Consider the following 22,534-nt stretch of genomic DNA (forward strand, 5'->3'; position numbering starts at 1 on the left):
ATTTGGACATTTTCACTTAGGGGTGTACTCACTTTTGTTGCCAGTGGTTTAGACATTAATGGCTGTGTGTTGCGTTATTTTGAGGGGACAGCAAATTTACACTGTTATATCAGCTGTGCACTCACTACTTTACATTGTAGCAAAGTGTCATTTCTTCAGTGTTCTCACATGTAAAGATATAATAAAATATTTAAAAATGTGAGGGATGTACTCACTTTTGTGAGATACTGTATATGGAATGGTGCATTTTGGTTACCATGTATTATTTTTTTTTTTTTTATTGGGTAATGAGCTTGTTTGGTAGATAGCTTGTGCATGTGTATATTGTATGCTGACAGCAGACAGGATTATCTACTCAGGCTGAGGCTGCTTTATAAACTAAATACAAATAGTAAGACTGTGTGAATCTTTTGTTTTTCTGCACCAGAAATCTATTGAGCTAAAAGTTTAATTGAGCTTTAACATATGGGAACTATTCTGTTTCTCTGTATAATTTGTCTTAGCTATTTGCAACCTATACTGGGGTCTTTAAATTACTGTTGTTACTTTTTAAAGTTGTGAAGTGACTTTTGTTTCTTTCATTCATTTGATCTTTCTTTTGTTCTCTTTTTTTCTTACTTTCTTTTGATCTTCCTTTCATTCGTTCTTTCTTTTGATCTCTCTTTCATTCATTCTTTCTTTTGATCTTGATTATCTATCTATCTATCTATCTATTTCATTCATTCTTTCTTTTGATCTTGATTATCTATCTATCTATCTATCTATCTATCTATCTATCTATCTATCTATCTATCTATCTATCTATCTATCGATCTATCTTTATATTTTTCTGCTATCCTATTTGCACCCCACTATTTATGAAATTAAATTTTTTTTAAAGACTTCAAAATAAAATAGGAAAAAAATGGCCTGGCATCTATAGTGTGAAAGCACTATATGTGTCATACATGTTTTATATATGTATCTTCCTATTTAACATCTTGCTTTCTTTGCTTGCTGAGCCAGAACTTTGGGTTTTCTGCCTTAGCAAGGTAATTCTATATGTAATACTGCATTAATGTAAGTCGTTGCTGTGGAGGTTTTTTTGTGTTTTTCACAAGGCTGAGCCTGGACTTTATGTTTTCCATAATTCTATATCCGGTGCAATATGACATCACTATACACAGCACGAAAACAGACTGGAATCAGGAACATGGAATAAAAAAAAAAATCACAAAAAAGGGTTATAGCTGAATGCTTGTGCAGCATACATAATTAGTAGTACCCTATGTAAAAAAAAAAAAGAAAGATGTGTACCACATTTTACTTCTACTCTAGTAAACGTGCATAGTAAATACGCTTGTATGTACACAACAGATGTATCTGTATTTTTATAGGCATGTATATATCCGTTGCATCATTCCATCAGAGCCCTGCACAGTTATCTAATGGATACTGTTTCCATAGAAACAATTCAATGTGTGGAGCCTGCTACTTCTCATGCAGAAAGACACAATTGCATCCTAGCCACTAACACCAGTAGCCCCTATAAGGAAGAGCAAACTGTTGAGCCACAAAAGGCATCTTACCTGAATGATCGATTAGCCCACCAATGACAGAAGCTGTTCTCGACATAGGGTGTGTCTAAGAAACTGAGTGACTGGGAAACATCGTGATCTAGATTCTGCTTAGTGCCCCCCAAAACCATTGCATCGTGACCATCAGAGACAGCTCAGGCACAAGAACAGAGGACAGAAGCGAGAGCCTGCGACGCTAAAGAACTCAAGGCTAGCTTTCACTTGTCAGGTGAGTGCATATCCGCAGCTACATCGTCTTCTATGATAGAGGTTGTGCAGTGTGCCATATGGTTTCTCTGAGATGCTTTGGACAAGTGCGTCTGCATTTTTTTTTTGCGCTCCATAAATATATGATTACTATTCATAAAAAATGTAACTGGCTTATGATTTATCATTTCATAAAATATTTTGCATGCTACCTTCTCATGGTTGAGGGATGAAAACAGGATGTCTCATCACTGGCTGGGCATCAGTCATTCATTTTTCTTTATATCGAGAGACTATAGCACTGGTAATGGTAATGCTACAGCTGTTTTACTGCGGTATATCAGAAAAACGTTTTATACATACACACACACACACAGACATATATATATATATATATATATATATATATATATATATATATATAATACACAAGGACGGGCATGTGTGTCTAGTCAGCTACAGGTAGATAATGTATATAGAATAATAAATGGTACTGACTTTGCTGAGAACACGGACTCAATGGTTGTGCTGTGTATACACACAAATAGGAGACGGTGGCTCCTATCAAAGAACTGTGTGGGTTTTCAGTGTGAATACCAGTGAGGGGGGTGACAACGCTTTGCAGGGGAAAGTGAGGCATATAAACACCCTCAGAATGCACTCTGGGAGCTCTGTGTGTACCAGGCGAGGGTTGTCATGGAAACCTCCTCAGCACCAGCTCACACTTACACAGGACGGAAGATGGGGCTGATCCTGCGTTTCTGAGAGGGAGAGATGGAAGGAGAGAAAGAAATAGAACGGCAGTATGGTGAAAAAATAAATAAATAAAACAATGCCAATAAATACAACAGTGGCATAAAAATACGTCACCACATGCAAATGGGAGCAAGCAGGATCATTCTTATATTACTTATTAGTACAATTAAAATGATAATCACATGTAAACAAATGCAAGGTTGTACACACCAAAACAAATGTAGTTGTCAACACACTAATATTACAGACTGTGCTAAGGTAAACTGAGATAACTGTGAAGAAGTGAAGTGACTAGCCTCAGTTGGTACACAGAGATGAAACAAATCCTCCTACATACGTTATACCTGTTTATCTGCAGTCTTCTCTACATCTGTTCAAAGTTCAGAATTCTTAAAGCTTGTCTGAGCTGTCAGAAAAAAATGGGGTGGAGAGCTGAAGTTAGACTTTGCAGAGCCCTGAGGAGAATTCCGATAGCTGATTGGAGGGAAGGGACAACTCTCCCCCCCCCCCCCCACAGCAGACAGGTCAGCTGGAAATCCCTCCCCTGTTGCCTTTTTTCTCTTGATGTCAGGAAAATTTGTCAGCAGTGATTCATGATGATAGTAGAGGAACAAGGCAGCAGACAGAAATGAAACATAGTGCTCTTATTTGAGACAAGTACACACTATAGAGGGATGTGGTTTGTTCATATTCCATGTCAGAGATTTACATCCTCTTTAACACGTAAATTAATATGATCATTTAGTTCCCAAAATGTCAACATTAATGTCCACATTCAATACCCTGGAAATATGCTGGCAACTGTAGTAGTACAACCCAATAATAGTTATAACAAATAAAACAAAAACTGTCTGTCACCAGGATTTCTTTTTAACACTGTAATATGGCAGTTCACTAAATTAATATTTGGCAAGTTACTAAATTATGTTGTAGTATGATTCCACTGTGTTTTGTGATTAAGAAGGGGCATGATTACCATATATAAATACAAAAATGGTCCATATTGTGAATTTAGTGTAGAGTTATTCACTTGCAGGTCATTACAGAGGACAAAGGGGCACTCTTTACGCCTTAAGGAAAATAGATTTAACCTTCACATATGGAAAGGCTTCTTCACACTAAGAGCTGTGATAATGTGGAATAGACTTCCTCGAGAACTAGTTTTGGCCAGCAAAGTAGATTGCTTAAAAAAAAGCTGGATGCATTCCCAAATGCACAAAATAATTGGATATCACATTTATAGGTAATAATGTCAGAGATTATTGATCCACTGAATATCAGATTGATTCCTGGGGGATCAGAACGGATATTTTTTCCCCGCTGGAGCAAATTGGACAATGCGTCATAGGTTGTTATTTTTTATTTATTTTTTTGCCTTCCCCTGAATCAACTGTAGGTATTGGGTTGTGTATATGGAGGTTTTCTCTTTATTTATTTTTTCAATTGGTTGAGCTAGATGTACTTGTGTTTTTTTTAACCTAACTTTGGGGTTCATTTACTAAAGCTAAAGAGTGCAAAATCAGACTCACCTCTGCATAGAAACCAATCAGGTTCCAGGTTTTATTGCCAAACCTTAATTGAACAAGCTTAGGGATTAGAAGCTGGTTGGTTTCTAAGAGGAAGTGAGTCTGATTTTGCACGATCCAGCTTAAGTAAATGAACCCCTATGTGTCTGTCAATGATTAATTATACAATATAATAATAAAAAAAAAACGCTGTGAGAATTATCTGTAATCAAGGCTGTATTTTTACCACTGGAGCCTATGGGCACACAAAATGTGTGAAAACCTTATATAAGATGACTGTACCTACTGATGACTGAAAAAAAAAATGCCTCTACCACCTATAGACATGTGCCTAATGGTAAATCTAGCCCTGTCTGTAAAGCACTGGTCCAAGACAAAAGTGAGGATTGCCAAATCTATCTTCGTGTTTTTTTGTGAGAAAATTAAATAGAAGTCCACTGCAGTGTGTGAATGCAGAAAAAAAAATGAAAAAACAAATGCTTTTTTTTTTTAATGCTGACGTTTAGGTATGGCTTTTTTGCATAGTTACATTGTTACAGCTTAAACCAAGTAAGTATGCATACCTGACTGATCCATGGAGAATATGGTGATCACTGTGTAGGCACTGCTACTCAGTGATGGCCGTTAGCTTCTGAGTTCAATGCCCTACCCTGCTGCATAGTGAACACAGGGGGTTGCTCACTTGGCATGGATGCCATTCAGAGAATACTGTGCATTTTCTAAATTAATGCAAAGCATTCTCTGATTGGGAGAGGTGGGTCGGTTTTATCACAACCTCCACCAAGTTGGACCAATATAACTATGCAAAAGAAGCCATAACTAAACTTCAGCTTTATTGTTATTAAAATATGCAATATAGCATTGTATACTCATGACACATTGGTCTTAAATGCATGTACAATGCACAACAATAGCACAGGCTAATACCCTGGCAATCGAAATTGGCACTAATACCCCCTATAGTTGTAATATTCTATGTGATAGCCCAGTAGAAGTAATAATATGCCCACATTACCATAGGAGCTGAGAGCTAGCAAGGGCCTCTGGCCAGGCAACATTTCTAGGCCTTCTACTATGGAGGCTCTCATAAATTTACAGTAGAGTTAGGACTGCAAATAATACTGGGGTGCTGTGGAGTGGTGCCAGTACTTGCAAATGTGTGCTAACTAAACCCTTGTTTTTAATGCAAATTGTTAGACAGGAGAATTTGGTTGGTTGCAGGCTGGCTGGAGTTGAGCTGGGAATTTTCTTTGGTTTTGTTTGACATACATCGACCTTCCATGTGTGCATTGCTGTGAAGGCCAGTTATAGTTGGGGGGAAAGTGACCAGTTGTTTGTAACCTTTCTAGGCCTCCTGGATTGTTTAATATTGGTTTTCATTGTACTGGCGCAATATATGTATGTCAAAGTAAATACCAGATATTAGGACCCTCCTGTCAGCCCAAACATATTATATACATTGATAAAACAGTTATCCATTAATAAAAGGTCCCTCTTACACATGCTGAAATTACAAAGTTGGGAGGGGGGGGGGGGGGAAGAGATTACTATGCAGAGTATTGCAATTAAAGTGGTTTTGTACAGAAAATTGCAAGTTCATCTTATTCAAATGGCTTTGGAACATAGATGCAGTTATGACCATTGAAATAAAATAATATGCAGTATTTACCTTTTATTTTTAATGTTTATGCCGACTTCCGGGCTCTCCTCCCATGGGAGTAGGCGTGTTTATCGGCCTCGCAATGGTCCCTGGGAACTTTTTTAGCTATTTCCCAGGAATCCGTGGGGGGCACAGTCATGCCGAAATCTCGTGAGATTTCGGAAGGAGGACGCCGGTCACGTGACGAGGGCGTGTCCGAAATTGCCATTTTGAAAGTGGGCAGGCAGCTCTATCTGCCATTACCACTATAGCACACGAGGCAAGAGGAAGGAAAACAAAGAGGACACTCAATGAGCATGTGCGAGATGGAGCGGTGGATTCTGGGAGCTCAGCGTCATCGCATCCAGGAAGTAAATGCCTGTGGGCTTCAAACGCCCACAGTGAAAATGGAAACTGCCAGACTGCTTTTTTAAAAGTTTTCATTAGCAATGAAATTGTCACGCCGGGGGTTAAAAAGACGCCAATCGTGACTGCAAAGACACCGTAGGAATTGCCCACCAGTGACACAGGTAAAAAAAAAAAAAAAAACGGCAGCGGAATCCCGCTTTTGGAAGCTTCTTAGATGCAATAATACAGCTTAACTTTAATGGAGAAATATATTAGATGTCTCTCAGCATGGAAAAAACATGAATAGGAAGCAGGAATATGTACATGCCTGAGATAGACAATGCTTCCTGTTATATCATAGAAAACATGAACTATACACTATACTACCACAGCGCCACCTGCTGTATAGATAGGCATAATGCATACAATATTGTCAGTTTATTAACAACTTTACATTACAAGCTGTTGTCCTTTTCTAACACCCCTTCTCAACAGCATGAGCTTTGTCAAATTATAATCAGCTTCTTCTGGAAATAACTATGACATTTCTTAAATAAAGGCTTAGTGAGTGCATCAGCAGTCATCGCCTCTGACGGGCAGTATTAAATGTCAATAACACCTTTCTCTTGATTGTCTCTCAGTAGGTGATACTTGACGTAGATGTGTTTGGTCCTAGGATTGACCCTTTCTGATTGCGTAAGTTATACATCCCTGGTTGTCTTCAAAAATGGGAATTGGCATGCATGTGTTGCTGCAATGTACTTCATTTGAAGATAGAGTGGCAATTACTTGCTTTTGACTAGACCAACTTATGGTTCCTTCTCCATACTGGAAGATGAATCCACTTGTGGATTTGCGGTCTGTGCAGTCCCCGGCCCAATCAGCATGCACATATCTGACCAGTTTTGGGTGAGATGTTGCTGGTAATCGTAACTTCATCTGCATTGTTCCTTTTGAGGTATTGCATCACTCTTTTTCCTGCATTCCTGTAATGCTGACAGTGAGCTTAACCTTTCCTGCATAGTATGCCCACTGCTGTAGCTATGTCTGATCTTGTTACAGTGGCAACATATAGCAGCTTACCAATTGCTCTGCGATACATATCATTGTTCGGTAGCAAGTTTTCTGCTTCATTGCTCTTTTGATATCCTGATTCCATAGTATTTTTCACTTCCTTTGCATCTTGCATATGAAATTGTTCCAAGATTTCCGAGATTTTCTGAGATTGGTTGAGAAGATAACTTCCAGTTTAAACGTCCACAGCTGGTAATTGGCATTGTTTAGCTTTGCAATTGCAAACTTCAAATCTGAACCACTTGTCATGTTTCAGTAGCTTGTATACAGTATTCACTGACTTGCTGTACTCACTGAGTATTCTTTCCAGTGCCTCTGGGTGCTGCTGGGTTTGCTAGGTGCCTGGTACCCATAACCTATTGTGCAGAGTATTACAAATAAGCTCTGGAAGCTTCTTGGATGCAGTAATATGGCTTTACTTTCGTGGAGAAATATATTACAAATAAATATCAGAAAAGTGTGGTATGCATTTGTATTCAGCCTCCCTGAGTCAATACTTTGTAAAACCACCTTTCACTGAAATTACAGCTGCAAGTCTTTTTGGGTATGTCCCTACCAGCTTTGCACATCTAGAGAGTGACATTTTTGCCCATTCTTCGTTGCAAAATAGATCAAGCTCTTGGATTCAGAGATCCATACAATGTCAGATTGGATGGATAGCATCTGTGAACAGCAATTTTTAAGTCTTGCCACAGATTCTCGATTAGATTTAGGACTGGGCAATTCTAACACACAAATATGCTTTGTGTGTCCTGCTGGAAGGTGAACCTCCGCCCCAGTCTCAAGTCTTTTATGGATTCTAATGCCTCGTACACATGATCGGACTTTCCACTAACAAAACCGTGGATTTTTCTTCGAAGGTTGTTGGCTCCAACTTGTCTTGCATACACACGGTCACACAAATGTGGACCAACAATTACGAACGTGGGAATGTGGTGGCATACATGACGTACGAAGAGCCAAGAAAAAGGAAATTCAATAGCCAGTGTGGCTCCTTTTCCTTGATTCTGAGCATGCGTGAACTTTTGTGCATCGGACTTGTGTACACATGATCAGAAATTCTGACATAAAGGTCTGTTGGCAGAAAATTTGAGAACCTGCTAGCCAACATTTGTTGACAGAAAGTCCGACAACAAATGTTCGATGGAGCATACACACGGTCGGACTTTCAGGCAACAATCTCACATCCGACATTTGTTGTCAGAAAATCTGATCGTGTGTATGGGGCCTAACAGATTTTCTTCTAAGATTGCCTTGTATATGGCCTTCATCCATCTTCCCATCAACTCTGACCAGCTTCCCTGTCCCTTCTGAAGAAATGCATCCCCACAACATGATGCTGCCACCACCATGTTTCACGGATGGTGTGTTCAGGGTGATGTGCAGTGTTAGTTTTCCACCACACATAGCATTTTGCTTTTAGGCTAAAAAACTTACCGTATTTTCCTTTTCTGGCTCATCCTCATGTCAGCACACAACAGGTTAACACCTCCTTTGGAGCCCCACAGGACTACCTCTTCCTAGCAAATTAAACGACAACCCCTCCCCCAACATAATTGTTCGATAATCTAACCTGTGACAGTCCACGAGGGAGGGAGCCCTGTGCATGACGTGAGGATAGTCCAGGAAGTTAAAATTATGGTAAGTATTTGATAACAATTTTCCGTTTTCCTGGCCCACCTCACGTCAGCACACAATGGGATATACCATAGCTGAATAAATGGGTGGGAGAGAACAAATGAAAAGAGAAACTGACAATCAAAGAAAAGCTGCTAAAGCTAAAAAAGGAAAATAAACATTTAGTTTGTAAGTTTGAATGAAGGCTGCACAAGACCTTCAAGCTAGCCATCTTACATATATCTTCCAAGCAATCCTGGCATACCTGCCCCAAAGGCTGCCACACCTCTAGTCAAATGAACTTGCAATTGTTCCAGAGCAGAAAGGCCTACTTACTGCATGCCAATCTAATCACCCTGATGTCCCAACAATGGATGACTCTTGAGGACTTGATGGCTAAATGAAAAAAAGTGTTGCAATCTCCAACCTCTTTCTGTCTGAAGTAGTTGCTGTCAGAAGAACTAGTTTACTGTGAGGTACTTCAATGGAAATGAAACCATTGGAGCAAAAGGTAGAGATCTGTACCTTAAATGGAGTTGTATGCCAGACAAACCTTTAGTGCTGACTGTAAAATGTCCAGGATATAGGCTAGAGCAGGGAACACAGGAGAGAAAGCTTTTGCTGAGCAAACTAAACAAACTTCTTTCATATCCTGTCATATGTAGCATTTGTGGATGATCTTCTGGTCACCAAGGTATGAACAACCTTGGATGAGAATCCCTGCACCTCTAGTCTAACCTATTCCATAGCCAGGCTTAAAAGTAGTCCCATTGGATTGGTGTGCTGTCACTGACCTTGCCATAAAATATTTAATTTGACCAGAAACAGGTTTGGTGGTGCTGATGACATCTCGGGGAGCAATAAAAGCCAAACCCTTCTCAGTAGGTGGAAAGGACCTGTATGGCATGGACTTGTTCTGTCCACATTTTCAGAAGCACCTTTATATTCAAGGACACTGGAGAGAGACAGAGATCAAACAGAAAATTCCATGGCACTGTGAACCTATCTTGCATGAAGGAGTCTTTGAATTGGTATCCTGTTGCAAATATCAGAAACTGTGTGTTCAGTGGAGTCTTCCTGAGAACTACTGCTGGAAAGCCCCATAGGGCCAATATTGGTTTGAGGCACTTGTGAAAAATATTCTGCCTAACCGAACCAATAGTTGATTTTGCTTTCCTGGCAAGAAGACTAAACTTAACTGGCTACTTTCCTGGCATGAAGACCAAACTTAACTGGCTACTTTCCTGGCAAGAAGACCAAACTTAACTGGCTGTAAGTGGTTCTCTGCCCAGCAAGATGCAAGATGTAACAGGAAATTACTTTTAATGTCCCCTTGGCAGGCAATATAGTCCACTACTGTCTTGTTGTCAATCAACTTTACTCAGGCCCCCTTGAAGAAGATCATGAAGGGCTTGCAATGCTAGAAAACGCTTCCTTCCATTCAAGATGATTGGGATGTCTGCATTCCACCGTGGTCCAACGGCCTTGCACCTGATTCTTTAGATTGCGGACTCCCCAGCCCCAGATACGGGCATCTGGCTTCGGAATCATCCTATCTCCTGGGCTGAGAAGCATGCCCCGAAGAAGCACAGTGGCGATTTCCAAAATTCCAGTTCAGTGCTAAATTTGTATAGGCACAAAGATTTTCTGATCCATAGACAGCCCAGCTCATAGATTAATGAAGGCAAATTTAAACACCCTTATATGCCACCTGGCCAAAGGTATCACCACAAGATCTTCAAAAGATTCCTGGGCCTGTGCCAGTTCTGTAAAAGGCAGACACCTTCACTGAAAGTGACATCTGGCCACCACAAATCTCACATGCCTTTGGTGCTTGGCATTGATTGGTACATGGAAGCATGAGTCGGCAGGTCGATTGACACTAACTGGTCCTCCTGCTGAACCATACCTGTGACTGTCTGCATGGACTCCATCTTGAACCTCTTGGTGTGTATGTACACATTAGATTCCTTCAAACTGAAACAGGTCAGAAGGCTCCTGCCTTAGATACTAGAGAACTGGGGAGAAAAGCCCCCAGATGATTCTATGTTTTCAGCATCACTGGCATGATGGCCTCATAGCAGTTTAAATTCTTATATCTAATCTTTGAAAACATTTTCTCTTCTGAGATCTGTTGGTCATAAATGAAATGGATTCAGTGGTCAACTTTGGAATTCTCCATTGTACTCCCACATAACTGTCTTCTGGACCCACTGGTCTTTGATGATTGTCACCCAAAACCTCCAGAAGGAGACTACAATCATCAACTTTACTAATTCCCCCAGCCCCAACTGGAAGAGACTGGTTGAGCGCACCTTCAGAAGACTTTCCAGCCATCTTATCAATTTTCCCATCCATAGGATCTCTAAAGGCAACCGAGTTATAAAAAGGCAAAGACACTTGATGTGCTAGACGCTAGAGGACAGCATCCACCCCTGGAAGTGCAGTGCATAAAGATAAATCAGCCATCTTATTTAGATAAAGCTTAGAGAACCTGTTACTCTAAATTGATGAGATCCCTGCCATCCTTCATCAACAAGCACTTTAGGCTCTTTATTTGTGTTGCTTGTGGCATGGATATATGCAGCAAACTTTCTGCTATAGACACCTTAATAAGGCTTAGAATTTTGCACAACCACATCCTTGTGAGGCAACCTGTGCAATGTCATTTCTCTGCCACTGCAGACTGCATGCAGGCCCAGAATGCACCCTGAGCTAGGCGAGGCATTTCCTATCATGCTGACATTAACGCATGTGAGCCAGTGCCACATGGGGTGCTTGGGGAGCATGGACACCTCCCTGTGGAGGACACCTTTGGATGCTGGTCATGATCGTTGGTGGATCTTATGTTTTTTGGAGCATTTGGGTTCAGGGTTTCTGCTCCTAAATTAATGCAAAACACCTTAATTTGCATAATTTTCTTGAGCACTCTTTAAATAAAACATGTCCCACATTGCCCCCTCCTAACTTTGCTAGTCTTCTATGCCACTAACAGGTGTGGCAAGCTCATATTTGCCCAAAATATATGGAGAAAAACATATTACCTCTCACCAAAAAACAGGTGCACTGTCTCTTTAAAAGCCATCTGCCTTCATCCACTCACTTCAGAAGCAGCAGCATTTGAGCTCAGGCAACACTTCCAGAGGCAGACAGCAGACACAGTCAGAGTCTAAGACAAAACCAGTCAGACCGTCAAACCCACAGAAGTACACAGCACAGCAGGGGAGCCAGGACAGCACATCCAGAGGCAGACAGGAGACACAGTTAGAGTCTGAGACAAATCTTTACCTGGCAGGGCTGCAGAGAGAGAGGGAGAGAAGCCCTCTCAACTGCAGACCTCCAAGATCGTTTACACCATTGCATGGCGACTGGTGGTTACCATCCCATGCTGCCCATCTTCCCACCCCCTGTGGCATCATTCACAGCCGCTCTCAGACTTACAATACCAGGAGAGCATAATATCAATGCTGTTTCAGTATCATTTTGCCTCTGACCCTGGCACAAAGGGCACCCAGTTTTTAGGAGGATTTACCATCCAACATTCAGGGTCTTCCAACTCCATGAGAGACTAAACAAGGAGGGGTAGAGTCGTCAGGGGGAAATATACTGCAGCAAACAAATTACCAACTGCAATTAACAAGTGGCTTGGAGCATGACCAAAAAAGAAGAACACTTATGTTAAGGAGGGGTTGTCATTTATTTTGCTAGGAAGAGGTGGTCCTGTGGGGAGGAAGTGTTAACCCGTTGTGTGCTGACGTGAGGAGGGCCAGGAAAGTTACATTTTGGTCTCCTCTGACCAGAGCACCTTCTTCCACATGTTTACTGTTTCCCCCACACTTCTCGCACACTGCAAATGTGACTTCTTATGGCTTTCTTCAACAATGGCTTTCTTCTTGCCACTTTTTCATACAGGCCAGATTTGTGGAGTGTACAACTAATAGTTGACCTGTGGACAGATTCTCCCACCTGAGCTGTAGATTTCTGCAGCTCTTCCAGAGTTACCATGAGCCACTTGGCTGCTTCTCTGAATGATACTCTCCTTGACTGGCCTGTTAGTTTAGGTGGATGGCCGTGTCTTGGTGGCTTTGCAGTTGTGCCATACTCTTTCCCTTTTTGGATGATGGATTTAACAGTACTCCATGCGATGTTCAAAGCTTGGGATATTTTTTTATAACCTAACCCTGCTTTACACTTCTCCACAACTTTATCCCTGACTTGTCTGGTGTGTTCCTTGCCTTCATGATGCTGTTTGTTCACTAAGGTTCGCTAACAAACCTCTGAGGGCTTCACAGAACATCTGTTTTTATACTGATGCCGCGTACACATGGGCGGATTGTATGGCGTACTTAGTCCGTCGAAACACATTTCAGCGGACAATCCGCTCGTGTGTGGGCTTCAGCTGACTTTTTCAGCGTGCAGTCCGGAGTACTAAGTATTTCGGTTTTTTCGAAATTCTGTCCGTCGTACTTTGGTTTCAGCGGACAATACGGTCGTCAGTATGCTAGTTCGACGGACTAAGAATGGCGCATGCCCAGAAAGGATTTACACGGCGGTAGGGTGCTTTGCTGTGTCTTGGACTTTCTAGTCCTGTCGTACGCACTGTACACGTCATCGCGCAAGCTTTCGACGGACTGTTTGTGTATCCGTGTGTGGTCAAGTCCGTTCAGTGGAAAGTACGACGGACTGTCCATCGGATTGTATGACGGACTAAGTACGCCATACAATCCGCTTGTGTGTACGCGGCATAAGATTAAATTACACAAGTGTGGGCTCTATTTATTAATTAGGTGACCTCTGAAAGCAATTGGTTCCACTAGATTTAAGTTATGGGTATCAGAGTAAAGAGGGCTAAATACAAATGCACGCCACACTTTTCAGAAATGTATTTGTAAAAAATGTGAAAACCATTTATCATTTTCTTATCACTTCACAATTATGTGCCACTTTGTGTTGGTCTATCACATAAAATCCCAATAAATACATTTAAGTTTTTGGTTCTAACATGACAAAATGTGGAAAATTTCAAGGGGTATGAATACTTTTTCAAGGCACTGTACTGACGTAGTAAAAGATCTACTTCATCATCATATTGTGAATGCAATGCACTGTGACGTCACAAGAAAAGCATCAGTCTACTCATTAGACAGCAATCAACCTGTTCTTAAAGTGATACTAAAGTCTAATTTTTTTTCCTATAAAAATAACAAACATGTTTTACTTTATACAAACATGCTCTGTTGCAGGGGTTTACACAGAGCGGCCCAAATTTTCCTCTTCTCGAGTTCCTCTTCTGTGATCCTGTGTGGCAGGACAACTCTATTGCACGAATCGACGTACCGGTACAACGCTCCGTGCAATAGCTATAGCCGGTGCGCATGCCCCCCCGGCGCATCGCCAGAGCCGATGTGCGTGGCCATGATGTCCACCGGCCACCCGCGATAACTCCACAGAGAGCCAGAACAGGGATCTGCCAGTGTAAACAAAGCAGATCCCCATTCTGACAGGAGAGTAGAGAGAGATCTCTCTATACTCCCAGTCAGTCCACTCCCCCCCCCCCCCAGTTAGAAACACCTTCCTAGGACACACCTAACCCCTTGATCACCCCCTAGTGTTAACCTGCCAGTGTCATTTATAGAGTGATCCCTGGCTATTTTTAGCTCCGATCACTATAAAAATATATAATAAAAATGCCATAAATTGATCCCCTATTTTGTAGACGCTATAATTTTTGCGCAAACCAATCAATATACTCTTACTGCAATTTGTTTTACCAAAAATATGTAGAATCCATATGGGTATAAACTGATGAAGAAAATAGTTTTTTATTTTATTTTTTATTTGGGATTGTGACGGTATGCAAGGTGAGATACACGACAATAGGTACCGTATTTATCGGCGTATAACACGCACTTTTCCCCCTTAAAATCGGGGGAAAGTCGTGGGTGCGTGTTATACGCCGATCCCCACTGTCTATGAGTCTAAAATACTGAGCGCCGCCGAAAAATACTGAGCGCCGCCGAAAATTACTGAGCGCCCCCGAAAAAGACCGAGCGCCGCGGAAAAAGGCTGAGCCGACTGCTCGGCTCCGCTCGCTCTAGAAACAGCAGGGAGGCGGGACTGCGAGCGGAGCCGAGCAGTCGGCTCGGTCTTTTTCGGCGGCGCTCACTCGGTCTGTCTCGGCAGCACTCGCTCGGTCTGTCTCGGCGGCGGGAAATTGAAACATGGGCAAAGCTGCAAACAGCGCTGGGCAAGCTGCAAGTTACACTGGCAAGGCTGCAAAAGGCGCTGGGCAAGCTGCAAATTATGGTGGGCAAGCTGCAAATGACACATTATTCTGCAATGATGGAGATGCACACTGATAAGGCTGCATTGATGGGCATTTAAATGTAAGTTTTTTTTCCCTTAAACTTCCCTCCTAAAACTTTTTTCTTAAAATGGCCTCCTAAACTTGGGGTGCGTGTTATACGCCGGTGCGTGTTATACCCCGATAAATACGGTATATTTCACCTCGCATTTGTTTCATTGTAAGGAACTGAATCGGAATCCGGGCCGGTTTTTCCAGCCTCTGTGGCAGGCTGGGTTCCGGTCCAGATGTTTCGGTCCAATGGAGTCCATAGTCAGCTGGACTTTAAATATCCAGGAAGAAGCACAGCAGGGCTCTGGTTTTGAGACTCAGAAAGGAACCTGAGTGAGAGGAGCTCTGGCTGTTAGACTAAGAAAGGTTTGCTTTTCCGCCTGTTTTGTGGGTTACGGGGACCAGCCCTGCACTGTATAGAGAGGAGTATGGATGAGCTTGGTGTTTGAGTCGAACGCATGTTCGACTCGAACACCGGCTGTTCGCCTGTTCGGCGAAGCCAGAACTCTGTGGGCCGTTCGCGCCAAATTCGTGTGGCGCTCGCGGCCCACAATGCACTGCGCCATCGCAGTGCATTGCTGGCTCATGATTGGCCAAACATGCACTGTGACCCTGCATGCTTGGCCAATCACAGCGCCGGCAGCGAGGAGAGCCATAATTGGCCACAGGCAGGATGCCTGTGGCCAATTATAGCTCAGGCTGTTTAGTACATGCCCCACACTATATAAGGCCGCCAGCGTAGCGGCCTTGTGTAGTGTTCCGGCGTCTGCAGGAGTTAGTGGGTGTTGTGTGCCTCCAGCGCAGTATACACCTGTATCTACCCTTTATTGCTGTTCTCTAATTGAGCCATCTGCAGGAGTTAGTGGGTGTTGTGTGCTTCCAGCGCAGTATACACCTGTATCTACCCTTTATTGCTGTTCTCTAATAGAGCCATCTGCAGGAGTTAGTGGGTGTTGTGTGCTTCCAGAGCAGTATACACCTGTATCTACCCTTTATTGCTGTTCTCTAATAGAGCCATCTGCAGGAGTTAGTGGGTGTTGTGTGCCTTCAGCACAGCACAATATACACCTATATCTACCCTTTATTGTTGGTGTTCTCTAATACAGCCATCTGCAGGAGTTAGTGGGTGTTGTGTGCCTCCAGCACAGCACAATATACACCTGTATCTACCCTTTATTTTTGGTGTTCTCTAATACAGCCATCTGCAGGAGTTAGTGGGTGTTGTGTGCCTCCAGCACAGCACAATATACACCTGTATCTACCCTTTATTGCTGGTGTTCTATCATACAGGCATCTGCAGGAGTTATTGGGTGTTGTGTGCCTCCAGCACAATATACACTACCCAATTGCTGGTTTTCCCATCTCCCTGCAGGCCATTACCATGTCTGGAAGGCCAACAAGGAGAGGCAGACAGGCACGAGCCAATAAATGAGGGTAAGCAGGCTCTGTGTCTAGAGATAACAGTGCTGGTCGTGGACGCGGTGCATCGTTATCAGCAGGTGGCCATGGGACACGCTTGTCCTTATTTTCGGCAGCTGGACGTGTTGAGCCGCATCATGCCAAAGACTTGGTAGAGTGGATGACCACGCCCTCTTTGTCCTCCTCATCCTCTCTCATCCAGGCTCAGGGTACTAGCAAAGCAGCTGCCAACGCATCCTCTTCCCTCGTCTCAATGTCATCATCAGTCACTCCTTCCCTAGACCCACCATGTCCTCCTGAGGAGTCCCCCGAACTGTTTGAGCACAGTGTTGGGTACATGCTACAGGAGGATGCCCAGTGTTATGAAGGCTCTGATGATGATACTCAGCTAGAGGAAGGCAGTAGCATGAGCGCAGAGAGAGGGGATGCTCCAGAAGGACAGCAATCTGGCAGTCATGTTCAACAAGCTGCAGCATACTGCCAGGTTTGCTCCAGTGATGAAGAGGGAGGGGAGGATGAGGTCACTGACTGCACGTGGGTGCCTGGTAGGAGAGAGGAGGAGGAGGAGGAGGCACATCTCCAACGAGGCATTCCCTCCGGGGACCAGCTTAGGGGCAGCACACCGACTGAATCACACCGCAGAGCTCCGCCTGTGCAGGGCGCTGCCTCTGCACGTTATTCTAAAAGTTCTTTGGTGTGGGCCTTTTTTGAGACGAGTGCATCAGATCGCACTGCTGCTATTTGCAACATATGTCTCAAGCGTATCTCGCGTGGCCAAAACATCAGCCGCTTGGGCACCACATGCTTGACCAGACATATTTTGACCTGCCATGCAGCTCGTTGGCAAGCGTACCTCAAAGACCCACACCAAAGAACAAAGCGGACCTCTCCTTGCTCCTCATCAGCTGGGATCTCCAACCCCACTAGACCTTCAGTCCTCTCTGAAACCTGCTCTGAGAGGAATGAAGGTGTAGAATTAGGTGTGTCACAGCCAAGTGCTTCCGGGCACTCTGCTAGCAGTACACCCACGTCCGATTATAGCAGGCAAATGCCCCTGCCCCAGCTGCTGGACCGGCAAAAGAAGTTCACTCCCAGCCATCCACATGCCCAGCGGTTGAATGCTAGCTTGGCTAAATTGCTAGCACCGTGAGTTTGTACAATGTGCGGTTCCTCAGTGGCAGGTCCCCAAACACCACTTTTTCTCACGGAAGGCGATTCCGGCTCTCTACCGGCATGTGGAAGGCAATGTCCTTGCCTCGCTGGACAGGTCGGTCAGCGGTAAGGTGCATATTACCGCTGACTCATGGTCCAGCAGGCATGGACAGGGGCGTTACCTGTCTTTCACGGCCCATTGGGTCACTCTTCTGGCAGCTGGGAAGGATGCAGGACAAGGTGCAGTAGTGTTGGAGGTTGTTCCGCCACCACGCCTCCAAAATGCTACTATTGGTTGTGACACACCTCTCTCCTCCACCCCCTCCTCTTCTTCTTCCTCCATGGCCTCTTCCAGTGCTCTGTCCTCAGAACCAGCGGTGCTCCGTAGGCGTTCCAGGGGCTACGCAAGTACGCAGGCAAAACGATGCCATGCCGTGCTTGCGCTGGTTTGTTTGGGGGACAGGAGCCACACTGGGGCGGATGTTTTGTCAGCTGTGCATGGGCAGGCCGAGAGGTGGTTGACGCCATGCCAGCTTAAGCCAGGAATGGTGGTTTGCGACAATGGCACCAACCTCCTCTCCGCCTTCCGACAGGGACAACTGACCCATGTGCCCTGTGTAGCTCACGTCCTTAACCTGGTGGTGCAGCGGTTCTTGGGCAGGTACCCAGGCTTACAGGATGTCCTGAAGCAGGCCAGGAAAGTCTGTGTGCATTTCTGCTGATCATTTAATGCCTGTGCTTGGCTGGCTGAGCTCCAAAAGGAGTTGAACCTGCCCAAGAACCGCCTTATATGTGACATGCCCACCAGGTGGAACTCAACGTTGGCCATGCTGCAGCAGCTGCACATGCAGCAGAGGGCCATCAATGAGTACCTGTGCGACTACGGCACCAGGACAGGGTCAGGGGAGCTCGGTTTTTTCTCACCACACCAGTGGGGCATGATCAGGGATGCATGCACTGTCCAGTCACCATTTGAGGAGGCCACAAGGATGGTGAGCAGTGACAGTGCATGCATCAGTGACACTGTACCTCTTGTCCACCTCTTGGAGCATACGCTGCGTGGAATAATGGACAGGGCACTTGAGGCAGAACAGAGGCAGGAAGAGGAGGACTTCCTTGCCTCTCAAGGCCCCCTTTATCCAGACAGTGTTCCTGCTGTGCCACCCATCACACAGGAAGAGGATGAGGAGGAGGAGGAGGAGCATGATTGTGTCAGCATGGAGGTGGAGGCTGGCACTCAGCATCAGCAGCAGCAGTCTTGTAGGGATGATTTACAGTCCCAAGAAACCCGTGGACTTGTACGTGGCTGGGAGGAGGTAACTGTGGATCATGTTGTCCTTAGTGACCCAGAGGACTCCGGACCGAATGCCTCAGCTAACCTACGCTGCATGGCCTCCCTGATCCTGCAAAGCCTGCGGAAGGATCCTCGTATTCTTCGGATCAAGGAGAGGGACCATTACTGGCTGGCCACTCTCCTTGATCCACGGTACAAGGGTAAGGTTGCCAACCTTATCTTGCCGTCGCAGAGGGAGCAGGGGATGAGACATCTCCGGGAGGCCTTGCAGAAAGGTCTGTGCAACGCGTTTCCAGAGACTGGGAGGTTATAAACTCCTGGTCCTGGACAACGTGTTGCTGAGGCATCGGTCAGAAGGAGTGGTGGAGAAGGTGGCCGTCTGACCGATGCTTTCAGGCAATTTTTTAGTCCGCAGCCCCAAGGTATGATCGGTTCCAGCAACCATCGCCAGCGTCTGATTTACATGGTGCAGGAATACCTAGGGGCAAGGTCAGACTTGGACACCTTTTCCACCTAAAATCCTCTGGCTTACTGGGTCTTGAGGATGGATCACTGGCCAGAGCTTGCACAGTATGCAATTGAGTACTGGCCTGTCCTGAATCCAGCGTTCTTTCGGAACGCACCTTCAGTGCTGCTGGTGGCTTTGTTACCGATCACAGGGTGCGCCTGTCCACCGAATCAGTTGATCGACTGACCTTCATCAAGATGAATCAGTCTTGGATCACCCACAGCTACCAAGCACCTAAAGCTGATGTAACCAAATCATTTTTTTTGAAATATCACATCCCTTCAAGACTGCCTGTTAGGTACCTGGGTGGTGAGCCTGACTTGGTGGAAGGAGACCTCTCTTACGGCTCTGGTTCAAGTCCCCCTGAAGTGGGAACAGTGGGACAAGAGCACAGCGGGGTAGGAGCGTCTGGCCGGATGCAGCAGCGGATACAGATGAGGCGGAGATCCTCCAGATGCAGGAACCTCAGAAGCAGATGGCAGCAGATGATGGTTGGCAAGCTGACTGTGGCGGCAGAGTAGACGGTCCACGGACTTGAAAGGCAGCAGCAGGTTCAGGAAGGTCTCAGAGCAGGGGAATAAGCAGGACCGACAACAAGCAGGAACCAGCAGGGGAGAGGCAAAGAAGAAACGTTAACAAGCAGAAGTTCAGCAACGGTGGTCAGTCCGAGACAAGGTCAGGCAAGCCGGGGTCGGGGCAGGAGAGAGCAGCGAATTCAGACAGGAGCCGGGTCAGATAATCAGGTAGACTTAGGCAGAAAACGGGTTGCTTCAGGTACTAGCTGCAGACGAACAGCACAGAACATCTGCAGCTGTACCTTTAAAAAGGGCCACTGGCGCCAATCGCGTTAGCATGCGCGATCGGCGATCTGCTCGCACGGAACGGACGGAGCCCTGACATTGCCCCCCCACAAGAGGCAACCTCCGGGTGCCCCTAGCAACTCTCTTTTCCGGGTGTGCGGAAAAGAAGGCCCGAATTAATCTGTCAGCATGCAGGTTAACAGCAGGTTCCCAAGAATTACTCTCCGGGCCATACCCCCTCCACTTAATAAAGAACTGACCTTGTCCCTGCCGTCTTCTGAAGTCCAAAATGGCCTCCACCTCATATTCTTCGTTTCCATCAACCAGAACAGGCTCAGGCAGTCTTGTTCCTCTATCAGGAAAGGGATCAGGTACAGAAGGTTTGAGCAGAGATACATGGAAAACCGGGTGTATTTTCATGGAGTCAGGTAAGGATAGTTCATAAGACACTTCTTTAATCCTCCTCTTAACTGGAAACGGCCCCAAAAATTTGGGTGCCAATTTCTTGGAAGGACAGGCTAATTTCAGGTTAGAAGTAGAAAGCCATACCTGATCCCCGATTTGAAGAACCAGTTCTCCTCTTCTCCTTTGATCGAAGACCTTCTTACTGTGCGCCTGAGCCTTGGCTATGGCTTCTTGTAGGATCCGGTTGTTGCGATGGAGAAAGGACACAGTGTCCTGGACTGCTGGAACATGGGATTCTGAAAGGAGATCAGGAAGAAAAGACAAATGAAAACCATAATTTGCAAAAAACGGAGACTGCCCCGTGGCAGAATGACTGGCGTTGTTATAGGCGAACTCCGCCAAGGGCAAAAGGGATACCCAATCGTCCTGCACAAAAGACGTAAAACACCTAATATATTGTTCGAGAGTCTGGTTGGTACGCTCTGTCTGTCCATTGGTCTGGGGATGGTAAGCGGAGGACAAGGCTAGTTCTATCTTCAAGGTCTCACATAGGGCTCTCCAAAATCGAGAAGTGAACTGGACCCCCCTGTCTGACACGATATTAGCGGGCACCCCGTGAAGTCTGATTATCTACCTAATGAAGATATGGGCCGTCTCGGATGCTGAGGGGGTTCCCTTCAAGGGTAGGAAATGGGCCATCTTGGACAAGCGGTCACAAACCACAAAAATGGCTGTACAGTTCTCAGAGGGAGGAAGTTCGACTATAAAGTCCATGGTGATCATCCGCCAGGGTCGGTCAGGTGCAGGGAGCAGTTTTAGCAGCCCCCAGGCCCGGTTTCTGGAAACTTTACTTCGACTACACACGGGGCAGGAGTTAACGTATTGTTTGCAAAATTTCCTCATGCCTGGCCACCAGAAAGTACGCTGCATGAGCTCAAGTGTCTTGCGGAAGCCAAAGTGCCCTGCGAGGGGGTGATCATGAAGAAAGCCCAGGATCCTCATTCGGACATCCTCAGGGACAAAGATTAGATTGTCTTTCCATAGCAGGCCCTCTCTGGTTGCCAATGTAATCCCCGGAGGACAAGGGGATTTAAGGGAAGCTCCTCTTAACTGGGACAGCAGATCTGGCTGGACGAGCAAAAAGGTGCTAGCAGGAAGAATGGTGTCTGGGGGTGCGGTATCCTTGGAACCATCAAACATGCGAGAAAGCGCATCCGGCTTCACATTTTTTGAACCAGGACGATATGTAATATGAAAGCAGAACCGAGAGAAGAAGAGGGCCCAGCGGGCCTGCCGAGGCTTCAGACGTTTAGCGGTATGGAGATACTCAAGGTTCTTATGATCAGTGTAAATTAGCACGGGATGGACCGCCCCCTCCAGTAAATATCTCCACTCCTCTAATGCAGACTTGATGGCTAGCAACTCCCGGTCCCCCACGTCGTAGTTCCTCTCCGCAGGAGAAAGTTTTCGGGAAAAGAACCCTACGGGGTGCATCAGGTCATTATTGCCCTAACGCTGGGAAACCACTGCCCCCACCGCTACTTCGGAAGCATCGACCTCCAAGATATAGGGTCGAGACGGGTCAAGATGGCTGAGAATGGGAGCAGAAGTGAACAGGTTCTTGAGTTCTCAAAGGCTACCTGTGCCTCAGGGCCCCAATAGAAGCGCACGTTTTGCTTAGTGAGCTGGGTGATGGGGGAGATGATGGCAGAAAACCCCTTAATGAACTTTCTATAAAAATTTGCAAAGCCCACAAAGCGCTGAATCCCCTTCTTGTCAGTGGGAGCCGGCCAATCGAGAACAGCGGATACCTTCTGCGGGTCCATTCTGATGCCTGCTGGGGAAATTTCAAGGCCAGGGAATTGAATGTTCTGCTGC

General features: G+C 45.2%; 1 protein-coding gene across 1 annotated transcript in view; it reads left to right on the forward strand.

Moving 5' to 3' along the window:
• The first annotated feature begins 1,486 nt into the window (after positions 1 to 1,486).
• HPCAL4 (hippocalcin like 4) overlaps positions 1,487 to 22,534 on the forward strand; it is an 89,664-nt gene continuing 68,616 nt past the window's right edge. Inside the window, exon 1 of the mRNA XM_077482089.1 lies at positions 1,487 to 1,785. The gene's annotated coding sequence lies outside the window, so the exon portion shown is untranslated. The remainder of the gene's footprint in view (positions 1,786 to 22,534) is intronic.

This window comes from Lithobates pipiens, unplaced genomic scaffold, assembly GCF_037356315.1.
Source record: "Lithobates pipiens isolate NorthernLeopardFrog02 unplaced genomic scaffold, aLitPip1_a1.2 Scaffold_16, whole genome shotgun sequence".
Lineage (NCBI taxonomy): Eukaryota > Metazoa > Chordata > Amphibia > Anura > Ranidae > Lithobates > Lithobates pipiens.